The sequence below is a fragment of the Triturus cristatus genome, chromosome 1_2, assembly GCF_964204655.1.
Source record: "Triturus cristatus chromosome 1_2, aTriCri1.1, whole genome shotgun sequence".
Taxonomy (NCBI): Eukaryota; Metazoa; Chordata; class Amphibia; order Caudata; family Salamandridae; genus Triturus; species Triturus cristatus.
Window position 1 is genome coordinate 342,792,880 of NC_140580.1, and position 19,663 is coordinate 342,812,542.

Sequence of the window (19,663 nt, forward strand, 5' to 3'; positions counted from 1 at the left end):
TCTATCTCTTGACACTAACCTGGTTTTTGGGATTTATACATTGACACATGCATGGGGATATTCTTGTAGCTTTGCACTAGAGTTTGCCCTAATCTTATTAGCGAAGTGAAGGACCCCCAGAGACATAATAATACAGTTAACTGACGTGAGGATAGTAAATGGTACATTTCTTGATATTGAGCAATGGTGTCTTGTATGTGTCCCTGTGCCCATTTTTTAGGTTTCAATCCATACCACCTTTCTTTATAATACGCTCTCAGTATTTTCGAAAGACAAAGCTGTATTCACTCATTGAATTTTAATGTGTGTGATTAATGTATCATGCTGTAAGGAAATCACCATACCTTTAATACCTTGACTAAACCTTAACTGCCCACCTTTTGCTACTCTTTGAGAGTTAGTTCTATAGAGACTTTTTGAATTGGAATGTAAAAGTATCTTAGGCAATGGGGCACCAATAATAAAAACAGTATCTTTTGGACATGGCCCTCTATGCAGGGTCATTTCCAACTTTTTGCCTTCGTCTCTCCTGTTCGCTGGAACTGTTTTTGCTGGCTTTTAGGACTCTGTGCGCTTTACCACTGTAAACCAGTGGTAATGTGCTTGTGCTCTCTGCTTTACACATGGTGAAATTGGCTTACATCCAATCGGCACATTTAATTCACTTAGAAGTCCCTAGTAAAGGGGTACTACATGTCCCCAGGGTCTGTAAACTAAAACCTGCTAGTGGGCCTGCAGCACTTATTGTGCCACCCACTCAAGTAGTCCTTTGAAATATGTCTCATGTTTGCCACGACAGTCTGTAGTACAGTTTTAAACTATCATTTTGACTTGGCAAAATTAACTTTAACTACATGGAAACCTTTTCAGGAGGACTTTATACGGAGCAATCGATGGTTTGCTGGATTTTCAGTAACACCAGGTTTTTGCTCCGCATTTCATTTCATCAGTATACACGTTCCATAGAGATCAGAGGCCACATACACAGTTTGTATCATTTCAGTTGTGCGCCAATGGCCCCTGAAGAAGGGACATAGGGTCCCGAAATGCATTGGGCTACCAATAACTATTTGTGAATTACAAGCATTGTAATCCTATAATTTTGGACAATGTACTTAAGATGAATTGATCTGTGTATAGGCTAAAGAAGAAATAAGCAATTTGATGTATTATGTATTTTCTTTGTTCTATTGATTTATTTGCATCACACAATAAGAAAAATTGTTGAACAGAATTTTATCTTTTTGTCTGAAGCTTCATTTTTGAACAATTCTTGATTTACAATGTTGATCATGTTGAAATCTGACTAAGCTTCTAGAACATACATTTGTAGTGCACGCAGTCTTTCAAGTGAGTGTTCGCTTGATTTAGTTGCATTTATTTACATGTGGGACAGGCAGCCCACAAATACTGCGCAGCACACTGAAACCTAGTTTTTTAGATTAGACAAATATTTCAAACATATTCTCATCTCATTGGTTTAAACCTTATAACAAGAGGTGTGCACAGCATACATATATTTTTTGACTAAAATAAACCTTTTGCCAAGCCTAAACCTTCCTTTTTAAATCCTGTGTCACCTCTGGGGTAGGCACCTAAACAGCACATAGTGCGGGTTGCAGCGTGTTTAAAAAGTTGGTGTGGTGTTATATATCCAGGTGATGATGCGGTGTTCTGTAACTGCATGCACACATAACAATCTCTTGCATCCATAAGATCCACATATTCATAAAGGAGTTTGGTAAATACATTTAACGAGAAATCATTAATAGACTTGTCAACATGAAGTACATTTCCAGTTAGTTCCCTAATGTTAGTTTCTGGATCTTCTCTCAGATCTCTTTTGGTATCTATAATTACATGCTCATTATTATTAGTTAACACGGTATTAACTACATTAATAAACATAAAATGCGTTAATACAAATGTTAATACTAACCATACAAACATTGTCACAAGGGCACATGAACAACAAACTTTAAAACACCTTTGCCTAAATGATCTATGTTTCTGTTTGCCAAGCTTATTTCTAGATCTATCCATTCTAATTCTAATACATTTGGAAAATTCAATGGATTAGTCAAAAATCTTGGTCATTAAAGAAAAATGATACAAAAAACAGACCTGGTAATATCAAGGCACTTCTTTTAGTTACATAGGGTTACTATTAGGGTAATGTAAACAACTATTACGCCATCAACAGTAGTTCTTGTCATGAACTATCGTTAAATCCCTAGTGCCAAAAAACTTAGCATTTATAGATTCCCAAACGTGAAAAACAACCAACCATGTGAAAAGTTACTCCACCAACTTCTGTGGAAAACAAAAAAGGAGAAAAAAGGTGTGAAAGATGAGAAAGCATCTCACGTGCGCAACACCAGAAGAGCTGCTGGCAGGTTCTCACCAGTTTGCTCACGATTTTCTCATCATCGATATCTTTCTCATATAAATGATAATGTGTCCCAATTAAAGAAAGAGAAAACAGGGAGGTTTTTTAGGCAGCCTGTGGTTGTTTTTCACGTTTGGGAATCTATAAATACTAAGTTTTTTGGCACTAGGGATTTAACGATAGTTCATGACAAGAACTACTGTTGATGGTGTAATAGTTGTTTACATTACCCTCCTAGTAATCCTATGTAACTAAAAGAAGTGCCTTGATATTACCAGGTCTGTTTTTTGTATCATTGATTGAGTGGAGGGTGGCCTGGTATATTTTCCCTCTCAAACTCCTCTTTTTGAGTATAAGCATTGTACGGCGGCTCAGCCGTGAGAGTTTTTGAACCATATAAAGTTTTTTATACATAACAAATGTTTCATGAAGGATTTAATACCCCCCATCTTCTGGATTAGAGACAGACATAGCTGCTATTGAGATTTTCAGTGTGCTTCACCTTGTTTCTGTTGAAACAGTGGATTGTTAAACTAATTCTTTTGATTTTTTGAGATGGATAGAAATTGCTTAGCTTTTACGGATGATCAGATCGCTGCGATCCTCTCTGGCCCTGCACTTTTTCCTGACTCTGGTCTTTCTAACACTGGTTCTGCAAGAGAAGAATGGGAGAAGTTGAGCTTTACTAAAAAGAAGCAAGTGAGAGTGGCATTACATGGGGCATTAATGACTGAATATTATCGAGCTGGTGCAGCCCCTTCAAGTCTTTTGGTGAGGATTGAACCTAGGATTTTCCTGGAGGATAAGCAGTTTAGAATTGACTGGAGTTTTATTGCGAACAAATGGACAAGAGATTGGTTGATCTTGATTATTCAGACAGCCAAAAGATTGAGCGAGGAACTTTTGAAAGAGATTCTAGAATTGGAAGAGAGCATAAAAGCAGACTCTAGTATTGTGGACGGAAAAGAACAGCATCAGAGTATACAAGAAGATCTGAACGAATACAAAAATTATATGGTTAATCAAAATATCAAGGGGTTAAGGAGAAATCTGGAAAGATATTCACACGAGTGGGCGTTCCCTTACACTGAAGATAAATATTATCAGCAAGGCAGCGAACAGGTACCACAGAATAGGTATCAGAGGGGAGGCCGAGTACAAGTTAGACATACTCCTCAAAACTGGACGTTCGACAATACTACCAGTGAGGAGGAAGAGGGGGCACAGGCTTCTGAACAAGGGAGGGTAAGATTCAACCCCCAGGTGCAGCCAAATCAGGATTTGGGAGGTTTACTGCGTTCTTTTTTAGTCCAAACCCAGAGAGGAATCAGAGGGGGAGGTTCGAGGGGTCGAGGTCGAGCGCGCCAGAATCAGCCACAAACATGGCAATCATTCTCCCCCCATGTAACCAGGAGCAGGGGCAGGATGCCAACGTAAATAACATTGTAGTCAATCTATCAGATCACCAGCTAACGGCAGAAGAACTGAGAGTGCTTAACAAGGGGTTGGGATATGTTCCCACTCCTCGGCATGACTCATTTAAATGCAGAATGGAGTTGCAAGAGGCAATGAGAAAAATAAGACTCAAAAAGTTCTTTGCACAGAAAAACTCCAACCCCCCCTCAGTTTTTTCAACTAACCTTCACCGGCCTTCTCACTTTTGTCCCCCAAGTCATGCAGTGGGTCCAGAAGTCATTGTTTTTGAAAGAAACGTCTTGGATGAGATTAAGTTGCTTGAAGAAACACAACAGAGAAACGTATTCAGTATCATGAGTAAGAATGATTGGCATGCTATGAAATCCTTGCAAGAAAATATCTCCCTGACAATAAAATCGGCTGATAAGGGTGGGGCTGTAGTCCTTATGAATACCATGAACTATGAGAGGGAGGTTTTGAGGCTACCGGATGATAGAAAGAACTATCAACCCTTAGTTAGAGATCCTACGACTGAGCTTTTAGGGATTATTACAACTATGGTAGGACAAGCCAGAGAAAAGATCTGGATCACAAGCAAGGAGGCTGAATTCCTAGTTAATACAAAACCCAGGATCCTGGCATTTTACATCTTGCCGAAAACCCACAAGACACAACGCCCCCCTCCAGGGCGCCCCATAGTTTCGGGGATTTTCTCGGTGCTTGAACCATTATCCCAGTTTGCTGATTTGTTTCTCAGAGAATCAGTACTTAAACAGTTATCCTACGTCCAAGACACCACGGACATCTTGAATATTATTCAAGATTTGCAATTTGATGCGTCACAACAGATACTTGTGACTATTGATATTGAATCTTTGTACACGAGCATCCCCCAAGACGCTACGCTGGTGGCAGCAGCACGCGCTCTTGGGGGACAGGATTGGTTTTATGACACACCCCAATCCTTTGTGATGCAATGGATTGAGATCGCACTAACCCGCAACTATTTTTCCTATAAAAATGACCTGTTCTTACAAATATCTGGTACTTCAATGGGTGCTACTTTTGCACCAAGTCTGGCCTGCATTTATGTGGGCCAGTTTGAAGAACATTATCTATACCATCCATCAAATCCCTTCCAGAGGCACTTCAGCCTCTGGAAGCGGTATATTGATGATGTTCTCTGTATATGGACAGGTACCCGGAGTCATCTTTGTGAGTTCTTGGAATGGTTGAATAATTGTGATGAATGTTTGAAATTCACGTGGTATGAGCACCGAAAAGGTGACTTATTTGGATTTGGACATCAGTGTGACTGATAATAAGTTAAGCTCGAGTGTTCATCAGAAACCCACAAACAAAAATTCACTTTTACACGATCAATCATTTCATCCCAGAGCATTGGGGGATAATCTCCCTGTAGGACAGTTTCTGCGATACCGTAGAAACTGTTCATCGACTGCTGACTTTTTGCAACAGTCTGAGAGTCTCACTGAGAAACTGGTTCAACTGGCCTATCCGAGAAAAATTGTCAATAGAGCTCGTAAGAGGGCTCACAATACCCCTCGGGAGGCTTTATTGGAAAGGAGCTCGAAAGAGGGAGCTGAGTGTTTACCTATAGTACTGACCTTTGATCCTCTGGCTACGAAAATCCGCCAGGCCATTAGGAAGCATTGGTCCGTGCTCTCTACTAATGAGTATAAAATGCCTGCACCCCGTTTTGCATTTAAAAGAGCTCAGAACCTCAAAGATAGACTTGTTCATACGAGGCCTCCATTACAAGTAACAAGCACCTCCATTCCCTCTGGGCACTACCCTTGTGGTGGATGCTCAGTTTGTGAACTAACTGAGAAGACAACAAGTATACAGTTGCAGAGTGGACGAACTTGGTATTTGAACAAGTTCAGCAATTGCAACTCGACCAATATCATTTACAGACTAACATGTCCATGTGGGCTCCATTACATTGGCCTCACTACAAGAAAAAAAATTAAAGTGAGGATACAAGAGCATCTCAGCACCATTAAGAACGGTAAACTGACCACGAGGTTGGTCCAACACTATAAAGATTGCCAACATAATTGTAAGGCAGTGAGATGGGTGGTGCTAGAAAATGTGTTGGGTGATGCAAATCAGATTGAGAGTAAACTCGCATTAAAAGAGGCACGTTGGATTTACTCAGAAAAAGTTGATCAAATTGGTCTAAACGATCAGATTGAATGGAATAAGATCTCCAGGTAGTGAGAGTTTGTGATGATGCTGTTCTCTATGTCCTGACCACCCCTTTATTCATATTTAGACAGCTGGGCGGTGTCAGGATATTCTTCCTGCATTATCCGTGTTTACGCAATTTTAAAGGCATGACATTTTTCAGGAATTATTTTCATCTCTGCGTGAAATGATAAAGCAATGTGCTGGATAAATGTAATTCTAGAGTCTGACATTATGCTCTTAGTGTGAAAAGACTACGGTGAATGTTGTTGCCATTAAGGCAGTGACGAATGTATGCTGCTAAGGGACCCTGTGATTTATACTGGTACTTGTGGATACCGCCGTTTATTAATATAATGAGAAGGTGGTAGCGCCAGGGGTTTGGCTATGAATAGCGGACTCTCTGTTTCTTTGTTGACGAGAATGGGTTTGAAATAGTCGGTCTGATCAATGACTAATGTAGGGGGATAATTTTCAGTATAGAAACGTGAATCCACTCACTCGATGCATCTGTTTCTCCAGATAAAGGTGTAAGCAACGGCTTATGACTGGGACAAGAAGTGCAACTAGCACTGATTCCCTAAACCAATTGAGAGCTGGTATGCGGGCCTGCGGCTCTCATTAGGTAACTTATATTGATGACCTTGTGGTTGTCACTTTTACACCAGAATATATGTCTCTGAAGTTTGAAGTGGGGTATAGGTGTTATCCTTCATGAACTTACCAACCTTGTGTGTTTTTTATGTCTTCTGCATATTTGCAGTCACTCTTTTTTTCAAATAGAAAAAACCCAGGGAAGTGGTTGCAGACCCTTGACGCCCTGATGAATTTGCCGCAAAGTTGAGAAGGCAATGAAACATGTTGGCCATTCCTGAATGTGGTTACATGACATGACCGTGCTTTTAACCTTGGGATGACTCACGGAATGGAATAAAGCAATTGGAATTATATACGTGAGCCAGACCTAATTTTATCTGTAAGACTTCACGGGTCTTTTTTCCTTTTTTGGTTTTGGGCTGCCTAAAAAACCTCCCTGTTTTCTCTTTCTTTAATTGGGACACATTATCATTTATATGAGAAAGATATCGATGATGAGAAAATCGTGAGCAAACTGGTGAGAACCTGCCAGCAGCTCTTCTGGTGTTGCGCACGTGAGATGCTTTCTCATCTTTCACACCTTTTTTCTCCATTTATGTTTTCCACTGAAGTTGGTGGAGTAACTTTTCACATGGTTGGTTGTTTTTCACGTTTGGAAATCTATAAATACTAAGTTTTTTGGCACTAGGGATTTAACGATAGTTCATGACAAGAACTACTGTTGATGGCGTAATAGTTGTTTACATTACGCTCCTAGTAATCCTATGTAACTAAAAGAAGTGCCTTGATATTACCAGGTCTGTTTTTTGCATCATTGATTGAGTGGAGGGTGGCCTGGTATATTTTCCCTCTCAAACTCCTCTTTTTGAGTATAAGCATTAAAGAAAAATAACATTTTTTTTTAATTATTCTCAAAAATTATTCAGCAATTTTCTAAAAAATTACTCAAAAATCATTAATTTCTCTAGACTAGCATTAGCTTAGTCTGCGTACCCCACACTTCTTGAGCCCTCAGCTCCTCAACACACTTTTTTATTTCATTGCTTCTGAGCTTTTCATCATTTATTTTCATAAGTCTCCTCTCTCTTTTTCTGCACCCTTTTCTAGGGTGGCTTGTACGAGCAACTGTTTTTTGAACAGTAATCAAGAAACTCCTCCCGTTCACTTGAAGAAGCAGTCAACAAGTATTTCCATTCAGGTGCTGTATATTTTCTATTTGGTACTTTTGTTCTCTTTGTTCTTCATACTTGCTCTTCTCCTTCTTCTGCCTCACTCTGTTCTGATCGGCTTGATATTTCAATCTCTGTTTCTGATTCTTTTCTGTTAAGAGTGTATTTTACTCTTTTTACTCCTTTTGGCCACTTGCCATCGTTCTTTTTCCTTTTCCCATTTTTATTTTCAATTACACCTGAAACTGTTTCCGTTCTTTCTTTCTGTGTCTCTCTTTTCCTTTTTTCTTTGTTGTTATCCGCAGGTAATACTTCATTCCCAGCATTAACAATGACTGTATTATTTTCATCAATTTCATTTGTCCCAGTAACTTGTGCCCACTCTACTTCATTTTCAACTTGCCTTGGAACATGTCTTTGTTTCTGACGATCTTCTTCCGCAAGTTCTTCTCTTTCAAGTGGATTTGGGACTCTTTGTGAGTGACTCGCATGAATCCAGTTTGGCAAGCCTCCACACTTGACTGCAGTAGTCATCACCAGTATTATCTGATAAGCCCCGTGCCAATGTGGCTCTCTGCAGTTCTTCCTCACATGTTTTTTAACTACAACCCAGTCTCCAGGACACAGGTCATGTCCTTGCTCTTGCTGTGTTGTTGTTGCAACTTCTCCAACCTGGTGAGACACAGAATATACCACATCAGCCAATCCTTTGCAATATTATAGTACCACATCAGCAGTTATGTTCAATAGCTGATTTGCTGGGACTGTCAGCTGTCTCATAGCCCTGCCCATCACAATTTCATGAGGGGACAGTAATGTTCTTTTGCCTGGAATACTTCTCAAGCTCATTAACACTAATGGAAGTGCGTCAGGCCATTTTAGAGTTTTGGATGCACAGATCTTTGCCAATCTTAATTTAATTGTGCTATTTACCTGTTCCACTGCTCCTGAAGCCTCAGGTCTATAAGCACAGTGCAACTTTTGTTCAATTTGCAATGCTGCACAAATCATCCAAATAATTTCATTATTTAAATGTGTTCCTCTATCTGATTCCAAAGAGACAGGAAAACCAAATCTAGGTATCATTTCTCTGAGAAACAATTTAGCAACTGCTAAACTGTCATTTCGCCTTGTTGGATGAGCTTCATCCCAATGAGAAAACAGACAGACAATCACAAGAACATATTTTAGTCCCTGGCAAAGAGGCAGCTCAATAAAATCAAGTTGCATGCCTGTAAAAGGACCTGCAGCCTTTCCAATTCGCCCCATGCTTACCACTGTTGTTCTTCCTGCATTTCGTTGCTGTCATATCACACATCTCTGACAGACACTTTCTTCAATAACCCTAATTTTGGGGGTATACCATGTTTGGTGAAACAACCTAATCATTTCATCTCTGCCTATGTGTTGGTCCATGGAAAACCCTTGCCATCTGTGACAATAGACTATTTGGCTTTACTGGTCTGCCATCCATGTAAATCCACACTTCATCATCTGCTCTATAGGTGGAACCTGATTTGACCCAACCATCTTTCTCTGAATCATTTGCTTCTTCCTGAAGATCTCTCACCGCGTCCCATTTTTCAACAGATGAGAACATTAAACTGCATTCTGTTTGACCAATTTGTTCATTTTGCTGATCCACGTTTATCGAATATGTATTCAAAGCACAAAACTTTGCAATCTTGTCAGCATATCTATTACCTAGTGTGACATATTCACAACCAGAACGATGTGCTGAGCATTTCACCACCCCAATTTGTGCCAGCAATTGTAGTGCCATTAGTAGATCTTTTACACACTCTCCGTTTTGTATTGGTGAACCCGAAGAGGTCACATATCCACATTGAGACCACAACTGCCCAAAATCGTGGACAACTCCGAAGCCATATTGGCTATCAGTATAGATTGTAACTCTCATTTGCTTTGTTAGGTAACAAGCTCTAGTAAGAGCTACCAAATCAGCCACTTGTGCAGTTCTCACTCTCTTCAACCATGATGCTTCAATTACATTCCCCATTGTGTAGATTGCATATGCAGCTCGTAAGCATCCTTCTGAATCTCTCAAACATGATCGATCCACAAACAAAACAACATCTGACTCAACCAAGGAAGTATCTTTGATATCAGGTCTTGGTTTAGTGCATCATTCAGTCACGTCCAAACAATCATGATCTGCTTCATCGAAAACCACTTCACAACCTGGAGTTGGTAGTAATGTTTTCGGGTTTAAGGTTGTACACCTTGCTACAGTAACATTTTCTGCTCCCTATATCACTTGCTCATATTTTGTTAACCGACCAGTCGTAAGGTATTGAGTGCGAGTTCGTGTTAACAAAATTTCAACTGAATGTGGCACATACACTTTCAAAGCATGTCCCATCACAATTGACTCACTCTGCTCAAGACTCACACAAGTAGCAGCAACTGCTTTTAAACAACCTGGAAGAGCTGCAGTGACTGGATCCAAAGTGGCAGAAACATATGCCATACGCCTTTGTGCTGTTCCATGTGCCTGTGTTAGAACCGATAATGCACAACCATCACGTTCATTACAGAACAACTCAAACTCTTTATCAAAGTCTGGCATTCCCAATGCTGGTGCTCGACACAGACTGTCTCGCAACACCATAAACGCCTTCATACCTTCCACATCAAGATGTATTGGAGCTGTCACATCTTTGTGTGTCAATTTTTGTAATGGCTTGGCAATCAGTGAAAAATTCATAATCCACTGCCTGCAATATCCGACCATTCCCAAAAACATCCGAACTTCTTTCTGTGTTTTTGGTAGATTCATTGGCATGATAGCATTGATCCGATCCTGAGAAACTGCTCGAACTACCTTTTCAATGATATGGCCCAAATACAGTACTTATTTTTTACAAAACTGTAATTTTGCCGGTGACACTTTATGCCCACCTCCTGCCAGATGGTTCAGTAAAGCAATTGCATCCATCACACAATCTTATTTTGTTTTTGATGCCACCAATAAGTCATCAATATATTGTACTAGGACTGAATCTTTAGGCATCACCAATGACTCAAAACATTTCTTTTAGTATCTGATTAAAAATGGAAGGAATCTCTGAATACCCTTGAGGGACTTGGCACCATGCCAAAACACAGTTTCCGAACAGGAATGCAAATAAATATTGGTTATCCGGATGTAAGGGTATCGAAAGAAATGCTTGACACAGATCGATTACTGAAAACCACTCTGCACCACGTGGAATCTGATATAAAATCACTGCTGGATTTGGTACAATTGGACAACAAGGTGTAACAATTTGAATAACCGTTCTCAGGTCCTGTACGATCCTATATTTCCCGTTTGGGTTGCGAATTTTCATTATAGGCGAATTGCATGGACTTCCAAGGATTTCTTTCAAAATTCCTTGCTCAATCAACATTTTGATCACAGGTGTCACTCCCGCAAACGTTTCAGGACTCATTTTGTATTGATTTATTCTTGGAAACTCTGCATCAGGCTTTACTATAATTTGAATTGGAGCTACTCCTTTCATAAATCCGAGATCTTTCCCTGTAAAATCCCACACATCTGATAACACCGTGTCTCTCAACTCAATCGGCAAATCATTTGCTGTAAGTTCTGGAAACAATTCATTCACTTCTGTTCCCTGGCTTGACATTTTGAATATTACATCTTCGTCTTTTGTGTGAAATGCTATTCCATCTGGGGTACAATAAATGGAACAGTTCATCTGCATAGTAAGTCCCTACCTAATAGGTTAACAGGATTTGTGTCACAAACAACAAAGTTGTGCAATTCTTGGAAATTCCCAATTTGAACCTTCATAGGTCTAGTTATTGGTGTCTTGATCAATTTATTGGATACTCCTACAACTTGGATACTTTCTCCCGAGAGGGGTAGGTTTGGAATTTTCACAGTTCTCACAGTGGAACAGGTAGCACCAGTATCTACAAGGAATGTGATAGCATTACCATCAACCTCGCCATCCACATAGGGACTGGACTGATCTACCTCCAGAGATGCGCCAAGAACGCACTCTTCCTCCCCCCTATGGCACCATAATTGTGATGTATCTGAGTCAGTTCAGTTCAAATAACTTTATTCGATTCATTAGAATCATAAAACTTTACACAATAAAACATCTAAAAACAATTACAAAATTCACACATATTCCCTTCCATAGATCTTAATAAACCAGCAAAATTAATCAATTTAAAAATCATCATAGCTATCCCCACCTCAGTTTGTACAGTTGAGTAAAAAGAACATTCTTAGTAAAATAAATAAAAGTAGATTCATTTTCACACTTCATAACGTTTCCTGATAATAAATGCAGTTCTAATGAAACTAAGTACTGCACTAGAGATTACAGCCGTAGATAGTGCCCTTAAATAGACATAGCCCTCTTGATAAGAGCAGGGTCGAATAGCGTTCAATGTAGGTTTAATAAAACATGCTCTAGGGTATTTATACAGGGAGAAGAACAACATAAAATGCATTGTACTCTGTTTGGACAGATTATTACAAGGACAGGGGGCTAGTCTCTCACACCAGCCGGCCTGTCTAGGATAGGCCACTAAAAATGCAGTGTTCCCAATCGAAATCTGGTCAACAGAAAACGCGATTGTACATGCAAAGTAAAAGACAAACAAAATTGCTGGGGACCTAATGCCCCATCATCTAACGTTCCCCTGCCCTGGTCAGACATCCTTAATTCAGTGCGGTATGCATTTTATATAATCATTTTGATATTAGACTCAATAGTATCTGGGTTATTATAACATTCCTCTAGGCCAATCTTATAAAAAGTATCCCTAACACAACGCAGCCAAGGGAGTGACATTGCATTATCCAGACTCATACAATCTTTAAGGATACTCCTAGTGAATGTCAAAGTCTCTGAAGACCAGATTTTTGCCCATAGGATAAGGGGTGCAATGTTTATTCCATCTTTCACATATTCCAGGCCCACCTCTGAATGACAAAATGAGGTTGAAGTACTACTCGGAATCATTAAAAGCCTTTTAAAAAATGTATTCTCTAAAACCTGAATCTGATAACTCTTATGATAACCCCATACTCCGGCCCCAAAAGAAGCTACAGATAAACATCTGGATTTATATAAAATTATCATTTCTGTAACCGGTTTTTATCCCAATTTACAGGCAAAACGAAACAGCCCCTCTGTTATTCTACTGGTCTGTTGGGCCCTTGTCATAATTAGTTTATCCCAATTTTTCCATTCACAATGAACTTCCTAGTTTTAGTTTTTCCTTGACCACAAACCATAATAAATGATTTACCAAAATTTACTTTGAGGTCCAGTCCTAACATAAAATCAGTGAAGGCGGTCAGGACCCTATGTATCTGAGTCATTTTCATTCATCTGCATCAAATATTGTGAGGCCATCTGAACATTTGAATTTATTTGACCATTTGTTTGATAACCCATGTTTGCATTGTACCTTTGCAATTGACCATTCACATCCTGATTTGGCATAGGAGCCTGTGGTTTTTGTATACCCTGACCTCTATTGTGCACTCGCACTGATGTATTCTGATTTTGCTCTTGACCCATTTGAGTTTGACACATCTGATTCTGGTAACCCTGATTTTGCACTTGCATTTGATCATAATTTCCAGTCTGACCTGTATTATTTATCACACTTTGACACTTGCGTCTCCAATGTCCAAATTTACCGCAACTGTGACAAGGAAATTTCTTCTTCAAACTTTCTCTATCACCATAGTTACCTCTACCTCTTCCCTGACCCATCGGGATTATTTGCGTCACAGTATTGCCATTAGTAACTACACCTTTCATCCCAGTAGTAGTCTGACCACTCTCAACCAAATCTGCATTTAGATAACCCCCTTTTTCTGCCATTTTCATTTGTGCTACCATCAATTTCTCTTTCAACTTTTTATGTCTCATTTCTATGTCATCTCCACAATATTTTGCATATCGAAGTATTTCATCGATTGTTTTACTCTGCCAACAAATTAAATGCTGCTGAATCATAGCACTAATTTCAGGTCTCAATCCAGACACAAACCTATATACAAAATGTTCTATATCCTTGCATAAACACTTGAAGAAGCCTCTCATAATATGCATGTACTGATTCTTTCTACTCTTGAGTCGTTCTATCAATCTTTACCCAATCTGTTTCCTGTGGAGAAATCTTTCCCTTCAAATATGTAATAACCTGATTATATATTTTCATAACTTCTATCGAGGGTGCTCCTGTTTTTGGATCTCTTGGATATTCTTTATGCGGCCAATCTACGGCAATTTTACACTCAATCCACAAATCTGCTGGAACAACAGTATCAAAAAGACCATACAAGTCTACCCACAAGACTTTTGAAACTTTCACAAATCTTTCTACTTGCCTATACCACTCAACAGGCTTTTCACTCAACCGAGGAAAATCATTTGTAAATGACAATATGTCTTGTCTTGACCAAGGAATATGAACCATACCACCTCCTGGTACCTCTCTCATTGGATATGCTGAAGCAGCATCAGCTGTCGCTGGTTCCTTTTCAGCTTCTCTCACAAGATACAATGGCAAAGCAACATTCGCTTTTGCGCCTTCATCTTACTTCTTTTTAGCCAATCTTCCCTTCCATCTATCTAATTCTCCCCAACGTGTTAATGTATTAATCAACTGTTTAACCTACAATCACTTCCCTGAAACATTCAGATTTTCTAAATCCTTGTTTGTAAAATCCAATCTGTATGTTTTTTGTAATGCTTTCAACTTCTCATTATCAACTCCATACATTTGAGCAACTTCTGCAAAATTCTCATGTAAGCCTCTTGCTTTTCTCGTAATATTCTTACATAAAAAAATAACTCATCATCCTAATATTTGCTCAATCTTTCAGGACTAATAGTACCAGCAATCATTTTTTTCTAAATCTCCTTGTTGTTCACATCTATATATACATCTTTATTTTGCCCACTACAGTCAGGTGCAATCTCTCTAAACCACACATCTAATTCTTCTGGCGATGGACCTACTGATCTCTGTACATCTTCACCCGTATCACTTCTTGACTCTGTTGATTTATTCCCCTATCAATCTGCAATAATTTATTTGGGTCTAATTGTATATTTCGTCTAGGAGTTTCATTTGTCTTTTCTGAAATGTCAAATGAATGTCCTATCTCCCTTGAATTGTCATTCAAATTCACAATATTATTTCCATAAACTCCAGTTAATTCTCTGTAGTCTGAATGAGGATGCTCATTACTCCTCACTGGAACCATTAAAGCATGCACTTGAGCAAGTCTCTGCCCCTCATTGTACACTGGAACTATTGGGCCGATTGTTACTGGAACCAGTGGTCGAAGTGGGCAGGATCGGCAGGGCACAGCGTGTCCCTACTTCTTTAATTTCATAGAGTCCGTTCCCCTACTTTCTTATTTTAAACATGCCTCCCGGACTGCAGAAATCGCCAAGGCTGATAGTTAAGGCTCGGCTTTTGGGGACGGGCGGAAAAGACAGAGAAGGAAAAGGATTCTGTCTTTTCCTTCGTGCCCAGAGAAGACAAGGACAGTGTCCAGTTCTCCTGCCACTCTCTTTGTTCCCCCTCTTCCCTATCTTTCTGTCTCGCTCCTCCTCATTTAGGGGCCGATTCCGATCCTGGAAAAATTTTCTCCGTACGAATCGTATTCGGATTTTTTTCTGTCCGAATCGTACAAGTACCGTACAAACTGGCAAGTACGATTCGCATGGGAAAAAATACATACGAATCGCATTGGGAAAATTCCCCCACACGTCCTCGGGTCGGAAAAAGTGTCCGACACGTCCCCGGACGATTTTACGTACGAATCGGAAAACTGAAGTCCGAGCGCGCAAGTACGATCCGTCCCGTCCGTCCGATTGTACAACCGTATGGAAAAAACACCGCACGGAGCGAACTTCAATAGCAACCATGGAGACATGTGCCCGCATACGCGCCGTCCCCCCCAGCCCCCCGTATGTACGCGCCGCCCCCCCAGCCCCCCGTATGTACGCGCCGTCCCCCCCAGCCCCCCGCGGTTGGACGCGCCGTACCCCCAGCCCCCCTCCGTGTATGTCCGGTGCGGACCCCCACCCCACCCCCGTATGTACGGTGCGGACCCCCACCCCCGTATGTACTGTGCGTACCCCCACCCCCCGAATATATGGTGCGGACCCCCACCCCCGTATGTACGGTGCGGACCCCCACCCCCGTATGTACGGCATGGACCCCCACCTCCCGTATGTACGGTGCAGACCCCCACCCCACCCCCATATGTATGGTGCGGACCCCCACCCCCGTATGTACGGCGCAGACCCCCAGCGCGTAGCACTGGGGGTCCGCACCGTACATACGGGGTGGGGGTCCACACCGTACATACGGGGGTGGGGGTCCGCACCGTACATACGGGGTGGGGGTCCGCACCGTACATACGGAGGTGAGGGTTTGCACTGTACATACGGGGTGGGGGTCCGCACCGTACATACGGGGTGGGGCTCCGCACCGTACATACGGGGGTAGGGGTCCGCACCGTACATACGGGGGTGGGGGTCCGCACCGTACATACACGGGGGGCTAGGGGTATGGCGCGTCCATCCGCGGGGGGGCTGGGGGGACGGCGCGTCCATCCGCGGCCTGGGGGGGTGTTCGGCGCATACATACGGGGGGCTGTGGGGTGTTCGGCGCGTACATACGGGGGGCTGGGGGGGGGGGGGTACGGCGCGTACCGGGCCCCCAATTCCGCTCGCATCGTGGCGTACTTCGCATTTCCGGCACTTTTTGGGTGCCATAAAAATATTGCCGTCCGGACTGCTGTCGGTTCGAATCGTACTTCCTGGTTCGTGAAACGCAGCCTGAATGCGTCCCGACGTCACGTCGGCGTTTTCCCGGATCACATTTGTATGTATATTTTCGTCGGTCGGTGTTTTTTACGATTCGTACGGAAATGGTGTTTCCGTGCGAATCGTACTTGCATGTTTGTAATGTTTTTTTCCCGGGTACGAGTCGGACGGAGAAAACGCTCCGACCGACGGTTCGTACCCGGTTTTTCCAGGATCGGAATCGGCCCCTTAGTGAAAACCGAGACCTCAAGACTTCTCTTTCCTCCTTTCGTTTATTTGCTCCCCTGTGAAATGGATCCAAAAAAGAAAAACACTTTTGCTTGAAACGTCGTCTTTTCTGACATTTTTCAATTTTTGAGTGCAGCCTCGGGATGGAGAGAAATAAAATATGAAAAATAACTAACTAAAGCAAGACAGAGTGGTTGCAAGGTGGCCAGATTGATTTATTCACACCTATAAACACATTAGCGCCACTTTACAGTGTTTGCCAGTGAAGCGCTACTTTTGTCTTCTCGTCTCACTTTGAACAACATTGTTTTCTCTGGGTGGGAAAGTGCACTATTCCTGGAGATACTGAAATACCTGCTTGATGGGTGAATTGGAAAACAAAATGTGTACAGCGGCTGTGTGTTCACAAATGTGGTCTTTTTAAACCACACTGGTCTTTTTAAACCATTGAAATGGGTCCCTTCTGGGCCCTGTAGTCATGACCTTAACTTTTCAGGCAAAAGCACTCACTAATTTCTTAATAATGAGTGTAAAAAGGTAACCATGTTGTTCCTGCTTACATTTCACATGCTTTACTTAATCTTGCATTCCCTATGAGTGTTTGCTTTTTCTAGGATGTTAATTTTTTTTTAGGCAGCATATTGCTCTTGTCTAGTGTTTAATTTGAATTGAGTCACATCCTGGTGTTTATAGCGGGTCAGTGCAGTGCAAGATTCTCTCAGTAGGCAGTATGGTGTTCAGTGGGGGAGAGGCTGTGGCACTATGGTCAGAGCTGCTGAATTTGGAACTGGGGAACCAGGTTCAGCCTTCATGACCCGTCACCCAGACCACTCCCCCTGAGGGAGCACATTCCCATGCTAGACCTTAGAAGGCCCCAAAAGATCTCAAAAGCCCTGGTGTCTTAGCACCAGCAGGTGGACCCTAGCAGTGGCAAGTGTGGGTTAACCTTGAAGGCCTGTCCGCCACAATTCATTCTGAAGTTCACCTCCAGTCTTGCAGGCAGGCCTATGAAGCAGCACACCATAGAGTGACAGTGACTCTGTTACTGAGGTCACAGTACCCTTGAGCAGGGTGGCTCTAGGTCAGTGCGACCACACCAGGCGCTGACCAGCTGTAGTCCATGCAGGTAACAGTGGTTGGGCAGAGGGGCCGGGTAAGAGGGGATTTTGAGGGACGATGCAGAGGGAAAATTAAATAAATAATACATTTTCCCTTGGCATCAACCCTCGTAGTCCCCCCTTACCCGGCCCCACCTCCGTTACTTACAGGGACCGCAGCTGGCGCTGACTTCAGGTGGGGGGCGTCGTGTTTGCAGGTATAATATTTATTTATTTATTTATTTATGCAACTTGTAAAGAGGTCAAATACCCTTGAGTGTCTCGGCGCTGTATGGTTTTAAAATCACTTGCTGCCTCCTTCCTGGCCTCCAACAATTTTCGGCAACAATAAAAATGTGAGGATAACTCCAGTGATTAATGTTCTTAGTAGAGAGGGATGGTGTTTTGTCTAGTGGACGTTTAGACTCATGAAAAGGAAGCACAGAGGGTTAAAGTGCCTGCTGCTAAGAACATGTACCATGCAGATCACAATGTGCACATAATGTAAATAGGTCAGTGGGTTACAGAGAGACCCTATTGCAGGGGTCTTCAAACTGGGGGGCCTTAAGTGATCCCAGGGGGGGCATCATGCTCTGGCCATAAAAAGCATTATGCTGAAAACAGTGCTTTGTTTTTAGCAGAAAAAAATGATCATCAAGAAGCCGCTCCGTAATGGGCAATCATTAGCATAGTTTCTCATTTATATCCAGACTGGGAGACGGTGTAAAAAGGGAAATATTCTTCAAAACCCCCACCCCCATTTCTAATAATCACACTGTGGATACATTTACAGTTAGTAAACCCGGCCTGAACAGAATAGTATGTTTTGTATTTGATTGAATTTTTTAAACGGTAACAGAACTGAAATGCAATGTTTAAATTAGTATAGACATATTTAAACAGTATCAGTTTATTGGAGGAATTGTGAAAATGCTTGAGGGGGGCCCCAGTGATTATTTATTTTCACTGGGGGGACGTGGCATAAAAATGTTTGAAGACCTCTGCCCTATTGTTATTTGCAGTTAATAAGTTAAAATCCTAACATGGAACAGTGAGCTATTAACTGTCATGTAGGAGCTGCATGCAAACTGCAAGGTATAAATTAGAGCGTTATGTTTTTTCCCCAGTCTTTGATTATACTAATGTTGCAAAAAAGGGTTCATTTGGGTAGAAATCAATTCTGATTTTTAAAGAAAACCCCCAAACCATGGTATTACCTTTTAAATTCTGAGTTTGTGTTTCTCCAGACCAATCACTATTAAACTATGCTGCTTACTAGTGTGGTTTTCATGTGACTCCTATACCTTGTAGTCCTTTGTCTATTGTAACTTTTCCTATACAGTGATATACACACGTATGATTGATTGTCTCTGTGTAATATGTCTGATGTAAAGTGCTCAGACACCCTACAATGGTATTAGTGATGCTGTAAATTTTCAAATACTTTATTCTTTTGACATTTTTACAAATGCTAACAGTCTCTGCAAAGATTTTTTTATTATTTGTACCAGTGGAAAATACAACTGCAGCAGTGAGAGAGGTGAGCAGCCAACCTTTGCAAAGGGCCCTCCACTTCATAGCAGAACAAGTCACATGTTTTAGTAACTTTTGATCCGTTTGAGCTATAAACAATGTATTAGTTAAAATCATCAGATTATGCAGCAGATGATGTATTATGTGGCAGATATGGCAGAGCCATAATTATGT